At 44.8% G+C, this 27,445-nt stretch overlaps 3 long non-coding RNA genes across 4 annotated transcripts; all 3 read left to right on the forward strand.

Moving 5' to 3' along the window:
• Positions 1-14,242: 14,242 nt before the first annotated feature.
• On the forward strand, positions 14,243-15,248 carry LOC139831786 (uncharacterized). Of its 2 annotated transcripts, none has more exons than XR_011746143.1 (3): positions 14,243-14,319; positions 14,388-14,642; positions 15,165-15,248. It is a non-coding gene; the product is annotated as an uncharacterized lncRNA (long non-coding RNA). The 2 variants fall into 2 exon arrangements; XR_011746144.1 differs by having other exon boundaries at positions 14,407-14,642.
• A 44-nt stretch (positions 15,249-15,292) lies between these two features.
• LOC139831787 (uncharacterized) lies at positions 15,293-16,455 on the forward strand. The gene is made up of 3 exons (XR_011746145.1): positions 15,293-15,378; positions 15,546-15,920; positions 16,006-16,455. It is a non-coding gene; the product is annotated as an uncharacterized lncRNA (long non-coding RNA).
• A 4,245-nt stretch (positions 16,456-20,700) lies between these two features.
• LOC139831790 (uncharacterized) lies at positions 20,701-25,681 on the forward strand. The gene is made up of 6 exons (XR_011746146.1): positions 20,701-20,984; positions 22,314-22,372; positions 23,741-23,803; positions 23,916-24,014; positions 24,636-24,734; positions 25,270-25,681. It is a non-coding gene; the product is annotated as an uncharacterized lncRNA (long non-coding RNA).
• Positions 25,682-27,445: the final 1,764 nt, after the last annotated feature.

The raw sequence follows: 27,445 nt of genomic DNA on the forward strand, positions 1-27,445 counted from the left end.
CCAGCGCGGCTCAGGCTCCAGCCGCCGTGCGGCTAGCCCGTGGCCGGCCGCCGCCGGCCCTGGTTGCCTGGCTGCCCCCACGCGCCTCTGGGCGTTCCGTCGCCCACGCGGCCTGCCTCGCCGCTCGCCCGCCCCAGCTGGGCCTTCTCTGTCCCCGCGCGGCCCATCCGCCGTGTTTGGCCTCCAGTCCGGTCCGGCCGGGCTGCTGACCGGCCTGTCCGGCTCTAGCCCAGTCCCGGTGGGAGCGTTTTTGGGCCGTTTTTATGCCTTTTCACTTGTCTTTTTCCCCAACGGTTTTATTTGCTCCCATGCTATAAATAACCCTTCTTCCACCTTGAGCAACTGAGTTCTTCCTATTCTCTCACCTCCATTGTTGCTATTTGAAGAACTTGCTCTCCTTGATTCCTCCAACCATTCTTGCTCATATTTGAGGATTTGAGAGAGGAGATCTAGATCTACACTTCCACCAAACCGTTTCTTCTCTAAGTGAGGGAATCTCTCGGGATCTAGATCTTGGAGTCTTTGGTTGACTTTCCCCTTGTTCTTCCTCTCCAATCTCATCCTAGCATTCGTTGCTTTGGTGGGATTTGAGTGTGAAGGACTTGAACACCTCCGGTGTTCTTTCTTTGCATCATTGCATAGTGTTGAGCTCTCCACCACGATTTGTCTGGAGTGAGAGACCGTGAGCTTGTTACTCTTGGAGGGTGACCTCCTAGTTGGCTTGGTGATTGGTGCTCCAGGTGATCTCTTCAAGAAGATTGTGAAGAGGCCCGGGCTTCTCCTTCGTGGAGCGTGTGAAGTGGTTGTGGAGCTTGCCATCTCCGGAGCGGAGGAAAAGCTAACCATAAGGAAAGGGCCATTATCCTTCGTGGGTGTGGTTCGGAGAATAGGGTGAGCCTTCGTGGCACGGGGAATCCTTCGTGGGACCTCCACTCCTCCAAACGTGATTTACCTTGTTGCAAAGCAAGGGAACAGGGAATACATCCTCCGTCTCCCGCGTACCTCGGTTATTTCTATACCCGAGCTCTCTTTCCTTGTGATAGCCATCATGCTTGAAGTACATATATCCTGCTATCACTTGTGCTACATATATCTTGTGCCTATCTTGCTTAGCTCTAGTTACTATTGTTACACTTAGTTGAGCTTAGCATATTTAGGGTTTGTGCTTGTAAATTAAACGATAGTTTAATTCCGCATTCTTAAAAGACAAATCCGCAAGAGTTTGTAATTGCCTATTCACCCCCCCTCTAGGCGACATCTCGATCTTTCATCTGGGGACAGGACTCTCTGTTCCGGCACGCCGCCGGGACGGAGACGTGCCCCAGGAAGGCTCCTCCATCGACACCACCGCCATCTTCATCACCGCTGTCGCTCTCCCATGAGGAGGGAGTAGTTCTCCCCGAGGCAATGTTGAGAGTGTCCACTAGTGAAAGTCTGTTCCCTAGGCCTTGTTTTTCAAATACTGCTATCACTGCTTGTTTATTATTCTCTTTCGAAAGATCTCTTTTTGCAATATTACTACCTATCAACCACACGCCAGTTGTAGCATCAAGCTATTTTCTGGTGCCGTTACTACTGCTCATATTTATTCATACCACTGATACGCGTATAGCACACGTCCGTTGGGAACCCCAAGAGGAAGGTGTGATGCGTACAGCGGCAAGTTTTCCCTCAGTATGAAACCAAGGTTTATCGAACCAGTAGGAGCCAAGAAGCACGTTGAAGGTTGATGGCGGCGAGATGTAGTGCGGCGCAACACCAGGGATTCCGGCGCCAACGTAGAACCTGCACAACACAACCAAAGTACTTTGCCCCAAATCTAAACCGGTGAGGTTGTCAATCTCACCGGCTTGCTATAACAAAGGATTAGATGTATAGTGTGGATGATGATTGTTTGCAGAAAGCTTGATAGAACAAGTATTGCAGTAGATTGTATTTCAGATCTAAAGAATGGACCGGGGTCCACAGTTCACTAGTGGTGTCTCTCCCATAAGATAAATAGCATGTTGGGTGAACAAATTACAGTTGGGCAATTGACAAATAAAGAGGGCATGACCATGCACATACATGATATGATGAGTATTGTGAGATTTAATTGGGCATTACGACAAAGTACGTAGACCGCTATCCAGCATGCATCTATGGCTAAAAAGTCCACCTTCAGGTTATCATCCGAACCCCTTCAGGTATTGTTGCAAACAACAGACAATTGCATTAAGTATGGTGCGTAATGTAATCAATAACTACATCCTCGGACATAGCATCAATGTTTTATCCCTAGTGGCAACAGTACATCCATAACCTTAGAGGTTTCTGTCACTCCCCCAGATTCACGGAGACATGAACCCACTATCGAGCATAAATACCCCCTCTTGGAGTTACTAGCAAAAACTTGGCCAGAGCCTCTACTAATAACGGAGAGCATGCAAGATCATAAACAACACATAGATATAAATTGATAATCAACATAACATAGTATTCTCTATTCATCGGATCCCAACAAACACAACATATAGCATTACAGATAGATGATCTTGATCGTGTTCGGCAGCTCACAAGATCCGACAATGAAGCATATAAGGAGAAGACAATCATCTAGCTACTGCTATGGACCCATAGTCCAGGGGTAGACTACTCACTCATCACTCCGGAGGCGACCATGGCGGTGTAGAGTCCTCCGGGAGATGAATCCCCTCTCCGGAGGGTGCCGGAGGCGATCTCCTGAATCCCCGAGATGGGATTGGCGGCGGCGTCTCTGGAAGGTTTTCCGTATCGTGGCTCTCGGTACTGGGGGTTTCGCGACGAAGGCTATTTGTAGGCGGAAGGGCATGTCAAGGGGCGTCACGAGGGGCCCAGGAGACAGGGTGGCGCGGCCAGGGCTTGGGCCGCACCGCCCTAGCGTGGCGCCACCTCGTGGCCCCACTTCATCAGCTCTCCGGTCTTCTGGAAGCTTCGTGTAAAAATAGGCCCCTGGGCGTTGATTTCGTCCAATTCCGAGAATATTTCCTTACTAGGATTTCTGAAACCAAAAACAACGGAACAGCAACTGGCTCTTCGGCATCTCGTTAATAGGTTAGTCTTGGGAAAATGCATAAATATGACATAAAGTATGCATAAAACATGTAGATATCATCAATAATGTGGCATGGAACATAAGAAATTATCGATACGTCGGAGACGTATCAACCACCTGTATTTCACTATCTCTTCGCCGAACTAGTGCACTTATACATCTGACAAGTGTATTAGGTGTGTTGGGGACACAAGAGACTTCTTGCTTTGTGGTTGCAGGGTTGCATGAGTGGGATATATTTGACCTCTTCCTCCCTGAGTTCGATAAACCTTGGGTGATCCACTTAAGGGAAAACTTGCTGTTGTTCTACAAACCTCTGCTCTTGGAGGCCCAACAACATCTATAGGAAAAGGAGTGTGCGTAGACATCAAGCACTTTTCTGGCGCCGTTGCCGGGGAGGAAAGGTAAAGGTACTCACACTCCGGATCTCGGCTACTAAGCTATTTTCCGGCTCCGTTGTAAGTACTCGAAGCTATTTCCTTTAGATCCTGCAATTGCATCTTTTTGTTTCATGTTTTACACTAGTTTGACATAATGGAAAGCAACATGGAGCTTTTTATTCTTTTTCCTGAGTTAAGACATGGATGGTTTGATGCGAAAATTAAAAAACCCATGGAACATATTAGTATGAACACTTTGAACACCATTGTTGCTAATGATATGGAAAATTCTAAGCTTGGGGAAGCTGGTTTTGATGAGCATGATCTTTTTAGTCCCCCAAGCATTGAGGAGAAAATTTACTTTGATGATACTTTGCCTCCTATTTATGATGATTATAATGATAGTAGTCTTTTAGTACCACCTGTTATGGAGGATAAATTTGATTATGATTACAATATGCCTCCTATATTTGATGATGAGAATAATAATGATAGCTACTTTGTTGAATTTGCTCCCACTATTACTAATAAAATTGATTATGCTTATGTGGAGAGTAATAATTTTATGCATGAGACTCATGATAAGAATGCTTTATGTGATAGTTATATTGTTGAGTTTGCTCATGATGCTACTGAAAGTTATTATGAGAGAGGAAAATATGGTTGTAGAAATTTTCATGTTACTAAAATGCCTCTCTATATGCTGAAATTTTTGAAGCTACACTTGTTTTATCTTCCTATGCTTGTCACTTTGCTCTTCATGAACTTGTTTATTTACAAGATTCCTATGCATAGGAAGCATGTTAGACTTAAATGTGTTTTGAATTTGCCTCTTGATGCTCTCTTTTGGTTCAAATACTATTTCTTGTAGTGCATCATTAAAACTGCTGAGCCCATCTTAATGGCTATAAAGAATGAACTTCTTGGGAGATAACCCATGTGTTTATTTTGCTACAGTACTTTTATTTTGTATTTGTGTCTTGGAAGTTGTTACTACTGTAGCAACCTCTCCTTATCTTATTTTTATTGCATTGTTGTGCCAAGTGAAGTCTTTGATAGCAAGGTTGATACTAGATTTGGATTCACTGCGCATAGAAACATATTTCTTACTGTCACGAATCTGGGTCTAATTCTTTGTAGGTAACTCAGAAAATTATGCCAATTTACGTGAGTGATCCTCAGATATGTACTCAACTTTCATTCAATTTGAGCATTTTCATTTGAGCAAGTCTGGTGCCTCTTATAAATTCATCTTTACGAACTGTTCTGTTTTGACAGATTCTGCCTTTTATTTCGCATTGCTGTTTTGCTATGCTTGATGGATTTCTTTGTTCCATTAACTTTCAGTAGCTTTGTGCAATGTCCAGAAGTGTTAAGAATGATTATGTCACCTCTGAACATGTAAGTTTTGATTGAGCACTAACCCTCTAATGAGTTGTTTTGAGTTTGGTGTGGAGGAAGTTTTCAAGGATCAAGAGAGGAGGATGATACAATATGATCAAGGAGAGTGAAAGCTCTAAGCTTGGGGATGCCCCGGTGGTTCATCCTGCATATTTCAAGAAGACTCAAGCATCTAAGCTTGGGGATGCCCAAGAGCATCCCCTTCTTCATCGAAACAAATTATCAGGTTCCTCCCTTGAAACTATATTTTTATTCGGCCACATCTTATGTACTTTACTTGGAGCGTCTGTTTGTTTTTGTTTTTGTTTTTGTTTGAATAAATGCTTGTGTGGGAGAGAGACACGCTCCGCTGGTTCGTATGAACACATGTGTTCTTAGCTTTTAATTTTCATGGCGAAGGTTGAAACTGCTTCGTTAATTGTTATATGGTTGGAAACAGAAAATGCTACATGTAGTAATTGGTATGATGTCTTGAACAATGTGATACTTGGCAATTGTTGTGCTCATGTTTAAGCTCTTGCATCATGTACTTTGCACCTATTAGTGAAGAAATACATAGAGCTTGTTGAAATTTGGTTTGCACGATTGGTCTCTCTAAAGTCTAGATATTTTCTAGTAAAAGTTTGAGCAACAAGGATGACAGTGTAGAGTCTTATAATGCTTACAATATGTTTTTATGTGAGTTTTGTTGTACTAGTTCATACTTGTGTTTGGTTCAAATAACCTTGCTAGCCTAAGCCTTGTATGAGAGGGATTACTTCTCATGCATCCAAATCCTTGAGCCAAACACTATGCCATTTGTGTCCACCATACCTACCTACTACATGGTATTTCTCTGCCATTCCAAAGTAAATTGCTTGAGTGCTACCTTTAAACAATTCAAAATTTATCACCTCTGATTTGTGTCAATGTTTTATGGCTCATGAGGAAGTATGTGGTGTTTATCTTTCAATCTTGTTGGGCAACTTTCACCAATGGACTAGTGGCTTCATCCGCTTATCCAATAATTTTGCAAAAAGAGCTGGCAATGGGATTCGCAGTCCCAAATTAATTAACCTTCATAATTTTACAAAAAAAAATAGACACTCCTCCATGGTATGTGATTGTTGGACGGCACCCGAGGATTCGGTTAGCCATGGCTTGAGAAAGGTGGGGAGGAGCGTCATCTAAATAAAACTAAAATAAAAAGGCACTCCTTCATGGTATGAGATTGTTGTGAGCACTCGAGGATTCGGTTAGCCATGGTTTGTGAAAGTAAAGGTTGGAAGGAGTGCCACCCAAAAAATAAAAATGTTTCATGGGAGCAGCTCTTTGAAGGTTTGTCGGCAAGGGGGTTAGAGTGCCCACTACCATTCGTTGACAACAACAAACACCTCTCAAAACTTTACTTTTATGCTCTCTTTATGTTTTCAAAATAAAAGCTCTAGCACAAATATAGCAATCGATGCTTCCCTCTTTTGAAGGCCTTCTTTCTACTTTTATGTTGAGTCAGTTCACCCATTTCCTCCCATCTCAAGAAGCAAACACTTGTGTTAATCGTGCATTGATTCTTACATACTTGCATATTTGCATTCATCATATTGCTTTATGTTGACAATATCCATGAGATATACATGTTACAAGTTGAAAGCAACAACTGAAACTTAATCTTCCTTTGTGTTGCTTCAATGCCTTTACTTTGAATTTATTGCTTTATGAGTTAACTCTTATGTAAGACATATTGCTGCTTGTCTCGAAAGTACTATTCATGAAAAGTCTTTGCTATATGATTCAGTTGTTTAACCATTGTATTTACCATTGCTTTGAATCGCTGCATTCATCTCATATGCTTTACAATAGTATGTTTAAGTTCATGTTGGTAGCTTGTGACTTGAGTTATGATCTTTGTTATCGTGTACCTACTCGGGACGAGTAGGAACTTAGGTTGGGGTGGCTGATACGTCTCCAGCGTATCGATAATTTCTTATGTTCCATGCTTGTTTTATGATAATACCTACATGTTTTGTTCACACTTTATGATGATTTTATGCGTTTTACGGAACTAACCTATTGACGAGATGCCAAAGTGCCGGTTCTGTTTCTGCTTTTTGGTTTCGGAAGTCCTAGTAAGGAAATATTCTCAATTGGATGAAATCAACGCTTAGCATCTTAGAATTTCACGAAGCTTCCAGAACACCCGAGAGAGACCGAGGAGGAGGGCCCTGTGGGCCCCGGATGATAGGCCGACGCTGTGGGTCGCGCCCCCTAGTGTGTCACCGCCTCGTCGACCCTCCGACTCCACCTCTTCGCCTATATAAAGGTCCACGACCTAAAACATCGAGACGGAAAAACCAATTTACGAGAAACCTTCAGAGCCGCCGCCATCGCGAAGCCAAGATCTGGGGACGGGACTCTCTGTTCGGCACGCCGCCGGGACGGGAAAGTGCCCCGGAAGGCTCCTCCATCGACACCACCGCCATCTTCATCACCGCTGTCTCAGTTCATGAGGAGGGAGTAGTTCTCCCCCGAGGCTAAGGGCTGTACCGGTAGCTATGTGGTTAATCTCTCTCCCTATGTACTTCAATACAATAATCTCATGAGCTGCCTTACATGATTGAGATTCATATGATGATGCTTGTAATCTAGATGTCATTATGCTAGTCAAGTGGATTTTACTTATGTGATCTCGGAGACTCCTTGTCCCACGTGTGTAAAGGTGACAGTGTGTGTGCACCGTGTGGGTCTCTTAGGCTATATTTCACAGAATACTTATTCATGAGTTATGATTTGAGTTGGATGTCTCTATGAAATTGTGGTGTGTTAGTACCTCCTATGAATGCTCAAAGTGTCAGGTGTTTATTAGTACTTGGGATTACATCTTTAAGGTTTACCTACATGATGAATTAAAGTTCGTTATCTTGCCGAGAGTAATTCGAATAGCATAGTGAGATGCTTATATATATTCCTTTATGAGTGCAATGTTGAGAGTGTCCACTAGTGAAAGTATGATCCCTAGGCCTTGTTTTCAAATCTGCTATCACTTTGCTTGTTTATCGTTTCTCGCATCTCTATCGCTGCAATATTACCACCATCAACCACACGCCAGTTGTAGCATCAAGCTATTTTCTGGTGTCGTTAGTACTGCTCATATTTATTCATACCACCTGTATTTCACTATCTCTTCGCCGAACTAGTGCACCTATACATCTGACAAGTGTATTAGGTGTGTTGGGGACACAAGAGACTTCTTGCTTTGTGGTTGCAGGGTTGCATGAGAGGGATATCTTTGACCTCTTCCTCCCGAGTTCGATAAACCTTGGGTGATCCACTTAAGGGAAAACTTAGTCGTTGTTTTACAAACCTACGCTCTTGGAGGCCCAACACATCTACAGGAAAAAGAGTGTGCGTAGACATCACGCGCCTCGGCTTCTAAAGCTGCAGCGTGCGCAGCTAGGCGGCGTTGCAGTGGCAGGCCATCGAAGGCGAGATGGCGTCCGAGCCTCTTAAAGGGACGCTGCCGGCGGCCATTTCCCCGACCAAACCATTGCCACATCCCACACGATCCATCCCCACCGACGCCATGGGGAAGAAATGCTGGCCGTTCCGCAAGACCAAGAACGACCACGAGTCTAGCGGCTCGCGGTCTGGCAAGAAGGCACGGGTCGGTCGATACGTCCGTGTTGACTTCCACGCAGAACCTATGGGAGGAAAACAGGCCGGTACCATGGCCGGACGCGAACTTGCCGGGAGGGCTGGTACCTCAACTCGAGACGCGTGCCGCCCCCCGTGCCGCACGAGGGCCGAGAGCGGCGGGACGAGGTGCGCCGCCGCCGAGCGATCTTGCCGCCGGATTCGCGGGAGGATCACGCGTACGCGCTGAACTCCTACAACTGGATTTCATTCGGGACGTGGGAGTTCGACGCGAGCCGCCGCGCTGGCTACCTCGGCAACGTAGACTACTTCGAGTGTGAGATCGACGCGGATGAGGACATGAACATGGCACACTACAACCAAGACGGCGGGCCGGCGTGGGATCCGGAGACCAGCCGCCGGACATTTTCCGAGAAGTTGACCATTGCCATGGCAGCACAGCCAACAGCGAGCGGGGACGAGCTCAACGACCTTGCTTTGTGGGACGGGCTCATAATCCGGCTCCGCGAGTCGGCGCTCGCGTAGGGAGGCCGGTGACTCCTTCGGCCACGTCGATGCGTTCCAACGACCGCGCTCCGCGTGCTGCTCCGGCCTAGGATCCCTGGCCACAATCTCTTGCCCATGCGGCGGTACCTCCTCCACCGCCGGCGTACGAGCTTCCATGGCCGACGCCGGAGTTCATTGACTCGTCGGGACGACGACAGCAGTAGAAACAGCACCTACTTTTACCACACATTTATGGCTTTTATGTTTTTTTATTAATGTAAATTATGGTTGCATGAATGCAAAAAAAAATTATACGTTGTACTGTTGGAGCCACCCCCAACGCAAACGGACGCTCGGACCGATTTCGACCATTTGCCTCGGACGCAAACGGACACGACGCGTCCGTTTAGATGTTCGAAATGCATCGCGCCAGCTAGAAATACCCTTAGCGAGTATCCATGCAAGCCACGTAGACAAGCTAGCTAGCACGTGTAAGCCACCGATCGAAACTATAGCTACCTTTATGACATTAGCACGTACACACCGTATTCAGCTTTTAAAAAGTGCACAAATATTGTGCCGAAATAGTATGCCTACAAATATAACTGCGAACAAATTAAAGTATAAGAGCAGGTCTAACGAACCCGTAAAAGGGGCAAATCCGTATAATAACCGCCCGATTTGAGGGTTTCCGACTCTACCCGGCCGTCTAGCACGCCCCGTAAAACGGCCCCCGCATCGCTTTTTGCTGTTTCGTATCACGGGGCGAGGTCGTCGCCCCCTACTTGTGCGGGGTGGGAGGCGGGGATAGTGGGCGAAACCAGATCCCAATTCAAAGCGCGCGGACATTTCAGTTCCTCTAACCTATTTTCCCCGCGCGCCGCCGCCACCCGCGCCGCCGCCGGAATCCGTCAGATCCGCGCCCCTCCGCCGTCCGCCGAGCCGCGTCGTGCTGCGTCGGCCTTCGCCGCACCTTCCGCCGCACCCCGCCCGGTTCCGCGTCCCTCCGCGCGCGCCGCCCGCTCTCCGCCGTGGTCTTCTCCGCCGTTTGTCGCCGGTGAGTATTCCGCCGCGTTCTTCTTCGTTGCCGCGGTAAAATTGGTCGGATTTGGGGCTGATGTATGGTACACCGTGGTAGATGGCCGGAGGATGTGCACATGGCGGATTTGGACGCGGCGTCGACCGATTGGTCGTCGTCGGATTCCACGATTCGGATATCGACGAGTTGCTCAACGACGACGAGACGGAGATGATGCTGCTCCTGTTAGAAGCTGAAGCAAACGGAGGACCGCATGAAGCTGCTGGATCAGCGGAAAGTGATCCGTGATGGGCGTATGTGCATTCCGCAGAACCGCGCTCAGCCACGAACAGCTGATGCAAGATTATTTCGCCGAGGTACCGACCTATCCTCCCCGCCTCTTCCGTAGACGGTACCGAATGCGTAGGTCTTTGTTCGAGAGAATCGTCAAAGATTGCGAGGCCAATTGCGATTATTTCAAGCAAAGAAGAAATGCTGCCCAAGTCATGGGATTTAGCCCATATCAAAAAATTTCTGCCGCCATGAGGGTTATTGCATACGGTATACCAGCAGATTATACCGATGAGTACCTTCGCAGTGGTGTGCAAACAACCACGGATTGCGTGCGTATGTTTGCCAAGATGGTGATCAAGTTGTATAGAGAGACGTATCTCCGAGCTCCAAATGAGGATGATACAAAAAGGCTCATGGAGATCAATGAAAAGAATATTCTGTTTTACGGGGTGGGGATACGGGGTCTGCTAGCTCGTCCGAGTTTTCGGCCGGTACAGGGTCCTCTACTCGCGTTTTAAGGGGCGAAAAAATACGGAGCCTGTTAGACATGCTCTAACAAAAGGATGAGTATAACTCAGTAAAGACACGAGTACAGTGCAAGAGTACACTTACCTACAGAGCACGAGTACAACGAATAACGAGTACAATTGCTTATAAAGCACGAGTATAACCACACACACGAGCGAGGTACAAGTACAGCTACACACGACCGAGTACAATTTGCACGAAATACAATTGCACACACGAGCGAGTATAGCTACAGAAGTACATCAACACACACGAACGAGTACAAGTACATCTGCATATACGAGCGAGTACAGTTAACGAATAAAGACAAAAATGCACCAAATACACTAGGCAGAGGAGTACTTATCAGTTTAAGCACGAGTACAGTTAGGCACACACGACGAGTACCAACAAACTAGTATTAGAAGTACGAAAAAAGTATCTTAAAACCTATCAACATGAGATCTAGTTCTGAAGATATCGACGCGAGTATCTCAAAAGTGAAAACGGGTCGTAATTTGAACTAACGTTTCTCAAGATATATTTCATTAAAAAAAAACGAATCTAGAAAATAAAGGGAAAAACTGATGCACCGCATCCCCCTCTGCCTTCTCTCTCCCCCCTTATCCCCACCTTACTTCCCCTGTGCGACATGTGGCGAGCAAGGAGACTACTTCCCGTTGCGACATGTGGCACCACCATGCGCCACTTGTAGCGTGCGGAGCAAGTTATCTTCCCTTCGCAGAGATTGAACTTTTTCTAACGATTTCGGAATCTGACACGCGTGCTCATCTTCGTCTCTCCTCCTCGCAGCCGATCCACATGAATCGGAGAGAACACGCCCGCCGGCGAAGCAGTCCCTCTCCCCCGCCGTGCATTGAACAACTCCGGGCCTTCAACCAGGGATGATTCGCCGTGGATCCCCCACAGAGTGGACAACCCGGGACTGGCGTATTTGAGGAGCCTCCAACAACATGTCTTGCACCGACAAGCGGCAACGTGAAGCGGTTGACTTGTGTCATGGTGGGCATGGAAGCTGACACCTCCTGAATCGTAGTATGTGGTTGAATTTTGGGGTACCTCCAATATCTCAAGTCCTAAAATCTTACATTCAAATAATACCAGGCCATTCTACCTTACCTTCAGTTTCTCAAAAGACTACAAACTTTTATATAGAGCCACGGTCATACAATTTTTCTCTTAGTTAGTTTTGCATCACACATTTTAAAATGTAGTAGCATAGGAAGTAACATGCAGCCTAACAAGAAAGTGTGACATATTGTTCTAATTGGGTCACATCAAATATGTGTTCTCGAAGGACCTTCTATCACACTTTACCAATTGTTGTTTGCAAACTGATTAGCAATTTAATATTTCCAAATTTGAGAATATTACCTTGGTGTTGTTATAAATACTACGATTAGTTTCATGTACAAACACGTATACATTATACATTCGAAACCTCTATGCATACGACAATACCATGCCTGGTTTTTGTCCGATGATTAGTCCCATGGTATGCTTCACTTCTTGCCATGCACGGAAACCTCTATGCATATGACAATACCATGTGTGGTGCTAGACGTACGACACTCATACATTTGTAGTGTCATCGAGGGAAAACCATGAAGAATAAACAACACCATCTTTATTTTACTAACATTAATTTTCGTGGTCTGCTTCGATACACCCCTTATTTGCATCCACAATTAATGGGGTAAAATGCACCACTTTCATAATAAAGGGCATGTTGTTCTTTTTTACAACCTAACATATATCTCATTTTTGATAACATACAATTTAGGCTTGTGCTTACATAGACTCCAAGACTCAAAACAGTGCAAATCTCCGAATGGTCTCGTGTTATCATTTAATCTGAGCCATCCTATCGCTAATCCCGAAAAGGTATCGTATAAAAAAAAGGCTTCAATTTGCTCCACTGCTTCTCACAACTCTCTTAAGTTAACCTTTTTATTTTCATTCGGTGTTGATATCAACCAAACTAGTTCAAAATGCCCTCTCTTCCCTGCATATTGCCTACCGGTGGTGATTAAATACATAATTTGATAGGAAAGCATGGTGACTAGAAGTTTAAATGGATAGGATAATTTCCGCACCGAAATCGACATCGGGATCTGTTTTAAGGTTTTCATATACTGATTTTAAAGAATTCGGTTCCTATCCGATTTCGACGTGGTACTCCAAATACAGTATAAGATATGGTATAGAAAATAGCATGCAAATATGGATTATCCAAAATTAATTAGGATAATCCGAAGGTTTTAAACCGAATAATCCAATTTTTGAGTCAAAAGCTAAGGCCAATCTCACAATGTTAGTAGTTATTGAGTTGGTCCTGCATGTTCAACCCTAAATTTCTATCCATTCTTGAGTTTTAGCGAAAATTGTGTCTTTTCTCTTAACTACACAAGACTGAAATCGTGACGGCGCCAAGCAACAGTGCTCTACTGCAGATCGTTCGAGAGCCTCCTTGGGACGCCGATCGCCGTCAAGCTCTAGTAGCGAGGCGCAAGCTCGTAGCGGTGCGCTCGATCGCCATGAGATCGGTGTACCCGTGCTCCGACCTAGACGAGGTCACGTGGAGGGGACCGAGAACGCTGGCAGACAACCTCCGAAGAACCGCGAGCTAGAGCATGCCATCGTCGCGTAGGGACATCACGGTGGCGGTAGCGGCTAGGAACGGGGCTCGCTACCACGCCAACCTGCAGGGCGGTGGAGGCGGAGGAGAGAGGCTGCGAAGAGGTCCACGGGGACTCCTCTTTAGCCGAGGCTATCGAACACCGCAGGCGGCATGACAAGGAGGCCGTTTGGCGGCGGTGAGGCGCAAGGGAGTGCATCACCCGATGCGCCCGACGATATCGGGCCGACACCCTCCTGAATCATAGTATGTGATTGAATTTGGGCTACCTCCAATGTCTCAAGTGCTAAAACTTACATTCAATGAATACCAAGCCATTCTACCTTACCTTCTGTTTTCTCAAAAGCGGAGTGGAGTTTTGGCTCCCGGGTCTAGATGGACCTGTTATCTGGACCATTGGTTCGTGCACTGAGATTGACAATTCAAGCAGCATTGAATGAGCTACGAACGTCAGTAATTGAAGAATACAACGTCGTTGTGGCGTACGGTCGCACACAGGGCCCGCAGAAGTAACGGTTGCGCAACGGAGAGAAACTGTGGTTTGGAGACGATGGCTTTAACCGTGATGATCTGGACCCACGGAACAGGTTGCTGGCGGCTTCCTAGACCATGGTCTAGATTTTCGGATTTGGTGTAACCAGCGACGCGTGGATTCCGGATCTGACCGGAGAAATTTTATTTGGCCTGAGAAGATGGTTGAGGAGAGGCTGCCACATAGCTCTGGAGGAACATCGACTCTTCAAGAAGCTTTGGAGTCCGGCGATTCGAGCAGCGAGCCAGCAGGCGACAGGAGACGAGATCAGACCACAAGTTCGTCGGCGACCGCAGGCAAAAGATAGACTTCTCCTTGGATGTTGGATCTAGTGAGCAGGTTCGTATCTGCAAACTTGTTTTTGGCTAGAGCACTATGAGTTATAATCTTCTCAAACCTTTGTCCAGCCGGTTGTGTCTCCTATAGTTTCAGTGTGGCTATCTACGAGGGGACAACGGAGATTGTCGCCAGTGGCACAGTCGCGAGGAAAGAAGGCGAGTGCAGCCATGGTTGGCCGGTCAGCCGAAGCAATCGGTGCTTGGCAAGTTGGCATCTTACAAACTTTGGCCGGAGGGGAGTGGGCATGAAGCTGACGGGTAAAAGCTGACTCTGCAACAGCCAACTCGAAAAGCAAATCCATAATCTCCGGGGTGGACAAAAGGGTACAATTTGTGAACTTTCACAAATGAGCTGATTACTCCATGATGTAGTCAGTAACGTTGGGCTCTGAATTCGATTTGAACCCTCTTGCTACGGTTAGGCCAAAAAACAAAGACAGATTATTAAGTTAGGGCATGGTGTATTGGCCTGTCAGATAAGGATTCTTGCTGTAATTTCGTTAGAGCAGATACAGGAAGTCACTCACATGTTCAGTGCGAAGAAAATGTGTACTGTGATGGCCTTATTTGGTACATATAACTAGTATGTGTACTTTTGTCAGATCACATTGAGAAAATTCCCAGAATTATAGTTAGAAAACTTTAGTGCTGCAATGTCCTTGTGGGTTCAGTTAAGTTAGTCAGAGCACATGTGGAACTTTTGATGATTTTGGTTGGGATTTTGTGTGTTGTGGTGGCGTTTGTCATGTACAGATTATGGCACCTAGGCTGTCGAGTTTCTTAGAGAATGTCTTGAGTTTGATGCATGCATATAGCTTCTAATTTTTTGATACATTTTTCTCGCAGTTACAAGGCCCGTGCTGGCCGGGCACCACTGACATGACACGTGTGCATCGGTGCATCTAGGAAGAGTGCCCTTGAAAAATTGACCACATGGTTATGCAGAAAAGCTTGAGGATGAGGTCATCGATCCTGCCTGGTGCCTGAATGCTTGGTCCATGTCGGTAGGGTACCATTGGACAGGACACTTGTACTCATGCGAGCATGGTTTCGGAATTAGGTATGGAAAGAGCCATCTAAATGAAGTGAAGACCAAAATGCATGCAGGAAATTTTGTGCGGATTGTTGGTAACTGTCTGTTGAGTGACGTGAACCTTTGGTCCATCTATGGCCTAGGTGCATTCTAGTGACATTAAAAGTTGTTTCTGCTTCTCTCTTTTTGTTCAGGGCAAACCATCGGTGGAGAACACTAAGTCGTGTCAACACGAGTGCCCAGCTATGATCAGGTTGCTTCAGACGACGGACAATGGATGGTACATAACTAAGTATAGGGTCAAAAGTAACACATGTTGACTGAAAACTGTGGAGAAAAGTTTTTTGGGGATGCTATAACTTTCCACACGACATACAAGACCAACTTGTTTGACATGTTATCTGGTTTGTTTGTGGTTGATAATAGCCACTTTGAGAGCATAATTTTAGCAAGTGTCATAGTCCAGGACAAGCAGGTGGAGAGCTTTTTTGCGAGTGGAGAGCTTTGAGTGGGTTTTCACATAGTTTATCAGAATGACGGGTGGAGTTGCACTTCGACAATACTTGCAGGTAAGTTGATTAAAGGAAAATATATTTTCTTTAGGAGAAGAAAGTAATGTCTGATGAACATCACTGACACACATGTGTGCATCAGGAATTCAGGATCAATGCTGAGCCATGGAAGTTGCAATTGGGAATGTTCTGCCGAGCACGACACATCCGACTACGAACATCGGATGAAGTTCTGAAAGGAAAAGGGCCGTATGTGGTCAGTACTAAGCCCTGGGGAGTTTCAATCAGAAACCTAGCATGCCATGGCCTAGGCCAGAGAAAATTTGGGCTGCATTATCTGTTAATGGATCGTTTGATGAAGAAGGAAAAGGTGGAGTAGGTATGATCCTAAGAAATTCTAGTGCTGAGGTCATTTTTCTTCATGCCAATGTCTATCTCATTGCAATGAAGCGCTGGAGACTGAACTATGCGCTACGCTGGAAGGCATCTCCCTTGCTATGGAGTGGTGTTCATCCAAACGGTTTGTGCCTCAATCTTAGGTCAAGCTATGGCCATCTATTTGACGAGGTGAAGCGACTCTTAGTCATTGGGAATTTATCCTTGTGAAGTTAGATCATAGATAAAATAGGGTTGCACATTGTCTAATTTTGATACGTCGGAAGGCAGTACAGTTTGTTGCTTTCTCCAAATTCCTGAATGTGCTTCACAACTTGTAATGGATGATTGCAACCCTGTTATATAGAATAAAATCTCAGTGGCTTCCGCAAAAAAATTGAAACCTACTCAGTGTTCTTAGGCGTTTCCTATTTTTGGAAAATTAACTTATCTTTAGTTGTGCTTTCTAAACTGTTATTGACGGAGAGATTGATGGCCTGGGAAAGGGGGCAAGTCCATGTTCCTGAAATGACGGTACAGGAAATTCCTTCCGTCGGGTACTATTGGACCAAAACGGTGCTGTAAGCATTGAATAATCTAAGCACATGGATATGTGCACTGTTCAAATAAGAAGATACAGAGAAGGATACATGTCTGAATACACTGACAAACCAGAAACACAGCGCGCATGATTGGTCCACGAAACGAGAGCATCTAGACCTGAGAGCCAAAACGAATTTTCGCTCAAAAGCACACTATAAACTTTTATATAGAGCCACGGTCATACACTTTTCCTCTTGCTTAGTTTTTCTTCACATACTTTTCTTCTTAGTTAGTTTTTCATCACACTTTTCCTCATAGTTATTTTTTCATCACACACTTTTAAATGTAGTATAGGAAATAAGATGCATCCTAAGAAGAAAGCGATGACTTATTGTTCTTGAGCAAGAGTAATCCTTCTCATTCTTACATTTTAGACATGGACAACAAATAAAACCTTGCTTCGACTTGTTGGTCTCGCCCACAAGCAGGTAAGATTTCACGCCCTCTCGAAAGAGGGATCGCACTAGTTACCGTACATCCATGGATGACTCATCTGCACCATAAGTATAATTATGCATCAAATGCAATCACCATGCTAAAATTAGTATTTTATGGACTATGTATACGAGAAAATAGTTGATAACATTTTAGGACCAAAAAGAGGAAAAATCTTATCAAATAAAATAAAGTGCCATCCTCACAAACATTTTATCAAACACCTCTTGTGCACATGAAGAAAAAAAAAGAGCTAGCATAAACCTCCACCTTTCACCACCAAGGAAAAAATGGTAGGAAGGTGGAGGGGGCTGGCTGTGTATATATAGGCCTGGATCTTTTGTCCCGGTTTGTAGCTCAAACCGACAAAAAGGTGCCACAGGGCCGCACAAAGCCTCAGACCCTTTTGTCCCGGCCCGTGGCACGACCCATGACAAAAGGGTCCTCGCGAATCGATAAAAGGGCCCGTGCTCTCCAACCTGTTTTCGAGGCGACATATGGCGAGAGCCATTTGTCCCGGCTCAGATCGGACCGGGACAAAAGGCGAAAGCACTGTTTTCTACTAGTGTGTGTTCACGAAGTATGACCTTCTAACGCATTTTGTCAATTGTTGTTTGCACACTAGTTGACAATTTTATATTTTTCAAATCTAAGAATATTCCCTTTATGATGTTATAACTACTACTTCCTTTGGTTTAAATGTTTAAATTTTAAAATTATTCAGATTTAAAAATGTTTAAACTGAAAATTATTCATATTTGAAAAAAATGAAAAATAAAATCTGAAAAACGTCCTTGCCAAGACCGACTTCTCCATGCTCATGCACCGTGAAGACTCCAAGCAGATGGAGCCGCCCCGGTGTCGTTAACCTACAGCGTGACCATGGAGGACTACATCGACGAGGAGAGCGGTGATGGCATTGTCCTGCCTCTATGGCAGCCAAATGGCCATACGATGCGGCGCAATTGCGGCGCCCACCGCGGCGTTGACTACACTGATGATGAAGCCCATGAGGATGAATCCGGGAACGCCTAGCACTAGGTGGATTAATTTGATTATGTCCCAGGATTTTTTGCAAAACAAAACAAGCCACGAGTTGCAGCCGTGTGCGAGGTTTGCAGCAAAAGTCCTTAACTCAAGAATTTTTTACAATTGAACTCCAGAAAATGCTAGCTAGAAGAAGAACTACTCTGCGGCCGGAATCCCAACTCCTTAGCGAACGAGATCCAATACTCCACCGAGAATCGCAAGAAACTGATACCACTTGATAGGAACTAGCTACATACTATTCAGAGAACGCAACAAGGAAATATCATCAGGAAGTTAGCAACTTTTTTTCGATAAAGGGAATATATTAATATCAAAACGATACCAATTACACCCAGCCTCTGCAACAACGCACCACCCTAATGGCACTACGGATGCACACAGCCAAAAAGAAGAAAAGAAAACTAAGAAATAAAAGTCCCGCTACAGTATCTCGGGCCTAACAACAGCAATACCCACCGCCAAGACAACACCTGAAATACAGAATCTCCAAAAACGACGCCTCCAAGAAGGGAACACTGCGCGAACACCATCGTCGCCCGATCAACGATCTTAGGTTTTCACCCTGAAGATAGTTCCCGCTCTCAAAACAATGCCTCCAACAAGGTCATTGCCAGGCACAACCAGTTAAGGCCAGACCTTGGGTTTTCACCCTGAAAGGTAGGACTGGACTTCACCTGTGCTGTCGCCCCCACTTTCATACCGCTGCTGTGAAGCCTGGAACACCAAGCAAGTCCCTCAACAACGCGGAGACTTGAACCTCCCTTAGCTAGTCCTCCCCTCCGGCCTTCATGAACTTCTCTTCTTCCGACTTTCATCATGGATCCATAGTCACTTGATGTCAACACAGAAAAAGAGCTTCGCGCCGCTCCCTCCGTAACCAATCGGTCGGAATAAAAGCATGGGTGCGCACGACCGAATACCACCGATCCAAGCAAACTCCGTGCAAAAAGCACTGTTACATTCGCCGGCGGAGCCTTCCGGAACTCAACACTCCGGCTAGATCACGAGTCCAGGCCTCCGGTAGGTCTTCCTCTTCACGCAAGAGAGACCCTAGGACCACCGCCTTTATTCAGGTCGGACCCCCACGTCGGCGACCATCCCGGGCTGGCCACTCCAACCCTCCACCGGCGACTCCGTCGCCGGCTTCCAAGCATCTCCATCTCGCCGCCGGAACGCAGTGATAGATCGATAGATCCACCACCACCAACCGCAGGCCAACCCTCTCCGGCGAAGAAGAGGGCCACATCCACCGTCTTACCCAAGGCTGCTGCCCCGGGCGACCTCGTGTCGCGGGTGAAGCCCGAGATCGCCTCCACTCACCGGCGAGAGGCGGGGGGAAATTGGCGCAGGCCATGAGCCTGGCCGCCGCCCACCACCAGCCCCTGCCGGAGTGCTGCGGAGAGCCGACGGGAGGAGGGAGGCCGCAGCGCTGGCCGCCGCCGCCCATCCCAACCGCGCCGGCCGAGGGAGAGCCGACGGGAGAAGGGGGCGCAACGCTGGCCGCCGCCGCCCAACCCATCCGCGCGCCCGCCATGCGTCGAGGAAGGGATCCGGCCGCCGTCCACCAGGCGTCGACGAGGAAGGGCCCCCGCCGCCGCCACGCCCCGAGGGTCTTTGCCCCGGCGGCGCTAGAGGCGGCGGCGGCGGCGGCGTTTAGGGCTGGGGAGTCGCGTTCAGTCTGATGCGTTCAGTCGCGTTTAGAGGCGGCGGCCAGGAAGTTAGCAACTATCAGAGGGCCCGAATTATCTCAGATCTGGATGTTCTAGAGTACTGACCAACCTATTTGAGCTAGATATTTGCATCTCCATCCCATTAGTTAGGGTATTGTGCTGGGACGGTGACTATTAGCGTGTATAATATCGATGACGTTTCTTTTAACCGACCAGGCTTGAAATTAGATGATATTACTTGAGAAATTGAATTGGAGTATTTCGATTTGCTCCACTGCTTCTCTGAACTGTAAGTTGACTTTTTTTTTTCAGTCGGTGTTGATGTCCACCAAACTGCTTTAAAATGCCTCTCCGTTGCATATTCCCTACCGGTGGTGATTGAACACAGTATTTGATAGGGAACGCGTGGTGACTTTGGGTCTTCAGATTTACATAAAAGAACAGGGTTCCTAATTTTCAGCTAGCTGAAATTCCAATTCGGCTCAGGTCAGATCGTTGGCCGTACCTTCGAAACGTTAGCGTGAATCTTGGCGCTGTCACGTCGCTCCCTCATGGTTCTCGCTCGTCGCCCTCTGTTTTCTATCCGGTTTTGTATATTGGTTTTTTAGTCCGTTGGTTTTTCTTTTTGGTCTTTTCAGTTTGTATATGAGCGTCCTTGCCCTTTGTCGGTAGATATTTTTCACTTCATTTTAATTTCTCTTTTTTCTCTGGTAGCGGAGAGAGCTTTTCCCCCGCGGTGGTCGTGGGATCTCCCGGCGAGGCCCTAGGTTCCCGTGCGGTGGCGGCGAAATCGGTGAAGGCCACCGAGCGAGGAACTGGGAGGATTCCGCTCGCTCCCGTCCTCGTGTTCCGTCGCTCTCTGGAAGTGAAAAGTATGGGTTTGCAAGGATGTTGAGGAGCTGGATTCCTCCATGCCGGAGCTTCCAGGGAGCGACCACTGTTTCGAGGTGACGGTAGGAGGCTGCTGGCTGCGTCGCCGGCGTGACTGGTACCTTTCTTCTTCGTTGCTCCAATTCCTATTTGTCTTTTACTCTTCTATGTGCGTCTTCACATCTTAGTGTTCAGTTTCACGTGTGGATCTGGTAATTTTGTGTTGTTCTTAGGTGGTGCTGGGCAGAACGCGAATTCATTGGTTTGTGAGGCGATTCTAGGATGCGTTCCCACGTGATATTCCTCCTGCTAGTGTTTTTGGGCCGTCCTTGATTTAGAAACGTTAATGGTTAAGATAGCGAGTAGCAGCAATGAGTTTTTAGCTTGGTCAAACTCGTATCTGAAGTTACTATTATTTTGCCCATAGACACTGGAATAGCAGATTTCATTCCCTAACTGTAAGTAGTTTATGTTTTGCACACATGTTTTCATCTACTTAGTTATCGGAAAGACTGCTAGAAAAATAAAGACCAATCGAATGAAACTGACTCTTTGTATTTTTGCAGTGCTGGTTGCTATTTGTAACCTTCATTTTCCTGACAATTCTTGTGAATTTATAATCTGTAGAACACCTGTTGTTATATGGGATATTGCTTTGGTGATGTTTTTATTGAGGCATCAATAGGGTAAAATATGTTCATAAAGTGTGTTGTTAATTGTTTGATTAGGGCAACTTGGCCGGTTGTCCTCAGCAACAGCTCTAGAAGTGTAATACAATAGTGTATGGGCACGTCAAAAGCAGAATTAATTAAGCTGTCGAAGTTGGTTCCTCTCTGAGATGGATGCTTTTTGTTCGTACAAATACATGAATATGGCCAGTGCGTTGTGAAAGGCTCGAATTTATCGAATCGGGGTCTGGTTGAATTTATTTCTAAATGGAGCTAAATAGACTAGCAGTCCCAATTATCACCATCGGCTCTGTATATTAGTGTCCGCCTCTCCTGTTGTGTTGTCTTTTCCATCCAGTCATGGTAATTAAATCGTCCTTCTGCTTTTTGATCACTACCTTCCTCTGAGAGTTTTCTTCTTTAGTGGTCTGTGGACATTTTCGCCGGCAAATTTCTATAGTCTCACTATCATCAACCTGCATGCATGTAATGTTTTTTTTTCATTTTCAAAAGGTAATCTATGCATCAGTACTAATTTGTCAAAAAAAAAATTGCTTCTTCAAGAAAATCACCTGGACTAGCTACATCTTGTTAAACATTCTTATATCCCATGGATTATCATCATATTCTCCGAGTAGTTTAGAAGTTTATCCTTGATTTGTTTGACCACTAAGAAGCAACCCTCTGTATGAGAATCCTTTCTGCAACAATTTCATAGCAATTTCATATTATTTTTCTTATGCTAATTGAAACATGAATTTTCTCATTTTTACTGATAGTGTTGGTGCATACTTGTGTGAAGATTCATCTTGAACATCGAGTGTTGCTGGAAAGCTTTGTGAGTATATCCTCAATCATCTCGTTGTACAATATTTGCAATTTCAGCTTAGCGAAGAATCATAGCATGGTAGAAGTGTTACAACATAAGACAATTGCAATTGAAGCAACAATGAGTGACTGTCTACACACATCATAAGATAGACCCCTCGAGATGGTAGCCTCCGTCTCTCATTTCTCATTCTTCTCAGCTTTATCTCTTTTCATTGTTTAGCTCAGTGTTATCATTTTTATCTTAGTTTATCATTATTTATCATGTACCTCAGTTTCTCTCTGATCATAGTATTCATTCTTTAGTTTCTTCATTTCTACTTTCTTTTCTTTATTTGTCATTTTAGTCTCTTATTTTCTAAGTTTTTCATTTTAATAGAGCTGCTTCGGCATCCTTTTCATTATCTCGTGTCACCTAGTCCTATAAATTATCTCATTTTGTTTCTTTGTTTTTCTTTTATCCTCAGTTTTCAGGCATCTTTGCTCGCTTCCTCCATCGCTCGTCTCTTCTTCTCAATTTTATTTGTTCAGTCTTTCCTTCTTCATCTCTCGCATAATTTGCTCGTTCTAATTTGTTTACTCAGTCTTTGGTTCAGCCTCTTCTCATATTTATTTGCTCAGTCTTTTATTCCTTGGTCTCTCAATGCTCATTTTTTCATTTTCATTCCTCCGATTTCCTCAGTTATTGTGAAAATTCTATGAATTTTCTGATTTTTCAGTCTTGCATTCTTACCGTATCTTATATCACCATCAAGGAATTCTATGAAAATTCTGCTAATTAAAATTTATTCTCTCAGTCCTTAAGTCATCATTTTTAGTTCTCCCTCCTTTTTCATTTTCATTCCTCCAATTTCCTCAGTTAATATGAAAATTCTATGAATTTTATGATTTTTTAGTCTTGCATTCTTACTCGTATCTTAACATGGGGAATTCTTCCTACGTCATTCTTTAAGCTATACTTAAGTTGGGTGGATGCGGACTCTCTCTCAGGTATATAGATGTTGAACGCCCTATTTAGTCCCACTTGTCTCTGTTAGGCCAAGTCGTTGTTTATCAATATTCAACCATTCAGTCTGGTGCTCCAATAATTAGGTATCTCGCTGTGGTGGAAATTGTTAATAATATACAACATCATGGTACAAATGAATTGTTCTCAACCACCTGCAATTTGTTATCATGTCATCTCATTCGTTGTTAATCTCATTTATTGATGATCTCTTTCAGTTTTATTTTCTCCTGTCAATTTGCAGTACATCATTAGTTTGTTTTTCATTATATTATTGCCTCAGTTGTTTTCTTAAGTCTCTCAATGATGATTCATCAAGCATTGCAAAAATGTTTGATCATTTGTTTTTTGTTTTGTATCTTGAATCTTAAGTTACCCGTTGGTAAAATCAGACAATGTTGGCCGCTTAAACGATGATGAACAATATCGCTGATGGTGAGAATCCTGGCTGTAAAATCATTTTCTCTGTTTTCATTTTCTGTTTTGATTATCTTCGATGTTTCTTTCTCCATCCTCTTAATATTCAACATCTCTTAATTTAGTGTAGACGGTAGATTTTGATGATGGATGTAAGTACACTTTTGCCATAGACCAGAGGAGGAGATCAAAGAGTGGATGCTTGTTCGGTTCTACATGGAATAGCAAGGTTAGTCTCTTTCTTTGATTTTCAGTATAATATTCTTTGTTTGTCAGTTTACATTTGCATTGTCACTCTTGTCATTCTTAGTCTATTTCATAAATTTTGCAGAAAGATACACTTCAATGTACTTCGTGTCATTGCTAGTCTATTTTCTTAAGTCTGTAGAAAGATACACTTCAATGTTTTGTTATTTCCTCAGCTCTGTATAGTCTTATTGTATCTTATTAGCTCATTGTAGATTAGCTTTTTGCAATGTTCATAATTTATCATGTAGTTTATCGTTTTTCAACCTCGTAGTCTTTAGTTATTTCCCAGGAGCATGTTTTGTTTGGGTAGTGGAAATTTGGGAGGTGACGTGACACCTTGGTTGTTTAGTTACTATGTCACTCACCAGCGCAGAAGCCTTGGTTGATTTGCTAGTTAGCATTGGTGAAACTTTACACTAGGTTACACCTTTCTCTAAGCCTACCAAGGAAATGACAAAGTATGAATTGGTTGAATAACTAAGTATTTCTTCACCTTTTGTTGTTGTATCCTCGTGGATGATGGGTTTTCCCTATGATATTTTCAGTAATTGGATATCAAGACTTCCCTTTGCTAACTTTTTCTGAATTTCTTTCCTCGCAGAAATCGTATAAGCTGGACATGCATTTCCTAACTCACCACAATATTGGGTACTAAGCTGTGATAAGGCAAGCTAGAGATCTCAGGAAATGCTACCCATTGGTATTTGTCCCCCGCTCCTACTCTATGAAATATGAACACATCTACATGCCATGTTACTACATCTATTTCAATGGATCAATAAGTTGATAACAAATAGTAGAATAGTAACTGTTTTATGAGTTGCCTTCTTCCTAGGTTCTTTTCTCTATACAGTCTTATCATGATCATGTGGCAAACATAGCTACAAAAACATAAACTTTGGCGGTTTTGTCGTTGTTCCACCAAGCAAAGTAGGCTTAGGTCATACTAGCATCCATTGTAGTTTTAGCCTATGACCGCCTGGTGACATAGGAATTTTTTGAATCATTCTTAAATTGGCATAAAGAGTCATAGAAACCGAGAGGTGGCAGCAACATAGTAAGGCTGGTGACATAATAGCATCCCTTTCTTCAGTTTTAGTTTATAGCCATTTTTTGAAATGTGCTAGACGAGCATATGACAATTAAGATGACTGTCCCTAGGGATGAGTTGCCCGTACACCGAAGTATGTGGTGGTTTTCCTACTTGTTGATACCATCGAGCATTTACTTTGCAGATTCAAGACAATTTGGTGGGAGATGTACACGATTGATCAAGAAAAGAAAAGAGGTTCTGGAGTGAGCTACAACGGGTTGCCCAAATACTTTTGCGTTCCTCATTGTGCCGTAGTTCTCCTCATTCTCGTCCATCATGATGTGGATCTATCTTTTTCTTGCCCGAGATTTCTTTGTTTTCCTCTTTGTTTTTCTGCTTTCCTGTTTGGTGCCCGTTGTCGCTGGAACCAGGCTGCTTTTGCATGGGGAGGAAGAAGAAGGGGGGAGATGGTGACGTGGAGGCAACTGGTGGACCAGGCCAACGAAAATAGAAGGCCTAGTTTCCTGTTTTTTGTGAAATCCTCAACAAAGGCTGATGTATAAATAATGAGCTACTCCTTTTTCAGTTATTATGTACAAGAGCCCAGTTTTAAAACGGCAGTATGTATAAAAAATGGGCTAATGGAAAAACCAGGCTGGCCGAACTGATCGGAATGAATTTGTTTGTGTTTTTGGTTTCCCGAACTAAACGGAATGAAGTATCTGTTAGGGAAACGGGGACCGAAGAGATCAACGACTACTTATAAAATCTGACTTGGAGCGAATTGCATTTTCATCTAGATGATGGTTAGACACTCCCAAGAAACAAAGAATAATCGTGGATTGATATGAAATCCGAACCTGAAGTAGTAAACACTATCTAAACGACCTCCTTCTGAGTGCCAAAATAGAGCTCCCTATCTCAAAGGAAATAACGTTGGCGGTGTCGCCATCCGTGTTTCTATATCCACTTCCAAATAAACCATGCAGTACGGGCTCGGCCGCGTGCCGTGTGGGGATGCTGGTCATAGTCTGCCGCACCAGACGTGCAGTGTGCACACAGACATGATCATCGATCAATTTCTGGGTTATGTGCGCCGACAACCTGCTGGGAGAAGCGGTTGACTTGTGTCATGGTGGGCATGGAGCTGACACATCCTGGATCGTAGTATGTGGTTAAAGTTTTGGGCTACCTCCAATGTCTCAAGTCCTAAAATCTTACATTCAAAGAATACCAGGCCATTCTACCTTACCTTCTGTTTTCTGAAAAAGACTCTACAAGCTTTTATATAGAGCCACGGTCATCACACACTTTTCCTCTTAGTTAGTTTTTCATCACACCTTTCCTCATAGTTATTTTTTCATCACACACTTTTAAGTGTAGTGTAGGAAATAAGATGCAGCCTAACAAAAAAGCGATGACTTATTGTTCTAGTTGGGTCACATCATATACGTGTTCACAAGTATGACCTTTCTATCGCATTTTGTCAATTGTTGTTTGCACACTAGTTGACAATTTAATATTTTTCAAATCTAAGAATATTCCGTTGATGAAGTTATAAATACTACTACCTTCGTTCTAAATATTTAAATTTGAAAAATCAGATTTTAGAAAAATATAAATGCTCGAATTGAAAATTATTCATATTTAAAAAAATGAAAAAAATCTGAAAAACGCCCTTGCCAAGACCGACTTCTCCCTGCTCGTGCACCGTGAGGGACTCCAAGCAGATGGAGCCACCCCGGTGTCATTAACCTGCAACATGGCTGTGGCGTACTACATCGATTTGACGAGAGGGTGGCGATGGCATTGTCCCGCCTCTACCGCAGCCAAATGGCCAAACGATGCAGCGAGCACCATGGCGCCCACCGCGGCGTTGAGTACGCTGATGATGACGACCATGAGGAGGAATCCTGGAACGCCTAGCACTTGGTGGATTAATTTATTTCTGATCCCAAGATTTTTTGTAAAACTAAACAAGCCCGTGTTGGCGCACGCCTTGTGGGTGATTTGGACCAATTTTTCTGAACTCCAGAATTTTAATTTTTGAACTCAGAAACTTATTATACTAGATGATATTTACTATGTTACAAATAGACCACTAGCGACCATCCATCCATCCATCCACACGCCTAGCTCTCCCCTAACCCTAATTTGCCGCCTCCCTCTCCCGCCTCCCTCCTGTGCGGCGGCGGATGCTCCTCCTCCCCCACGCCCCACAGCCACCCGCTACCCGTCGCCCTCAGCCGCTTCCGCTGCAAGCCGCGGCCCCGACCCCCGGCGCTGGCCTCGGCCCTAGCCCCCGTGCCTCGGCCCCGGCCATGGCCCCGGTCCCGGCCTGGCTATGGCGATGGTGGACGACCCCCTCCGTTGAATCG

The sequence above is a fragment of the Lolium perenne genome, chromosome 5, assembly GCF_019359855.2.
Source record: "Lolium perenne isolate Kyuss_39 chromosome 5, Kyuss_2.0, whole genome shotgun sequence".
In the NCBI taxonomy this organism is placed as follows: Eukaryota; Viridiplantae; Streptophyta; class Magnoliopsida; order Poales; family Poaceae; genus Lolium; species Lolium perenne.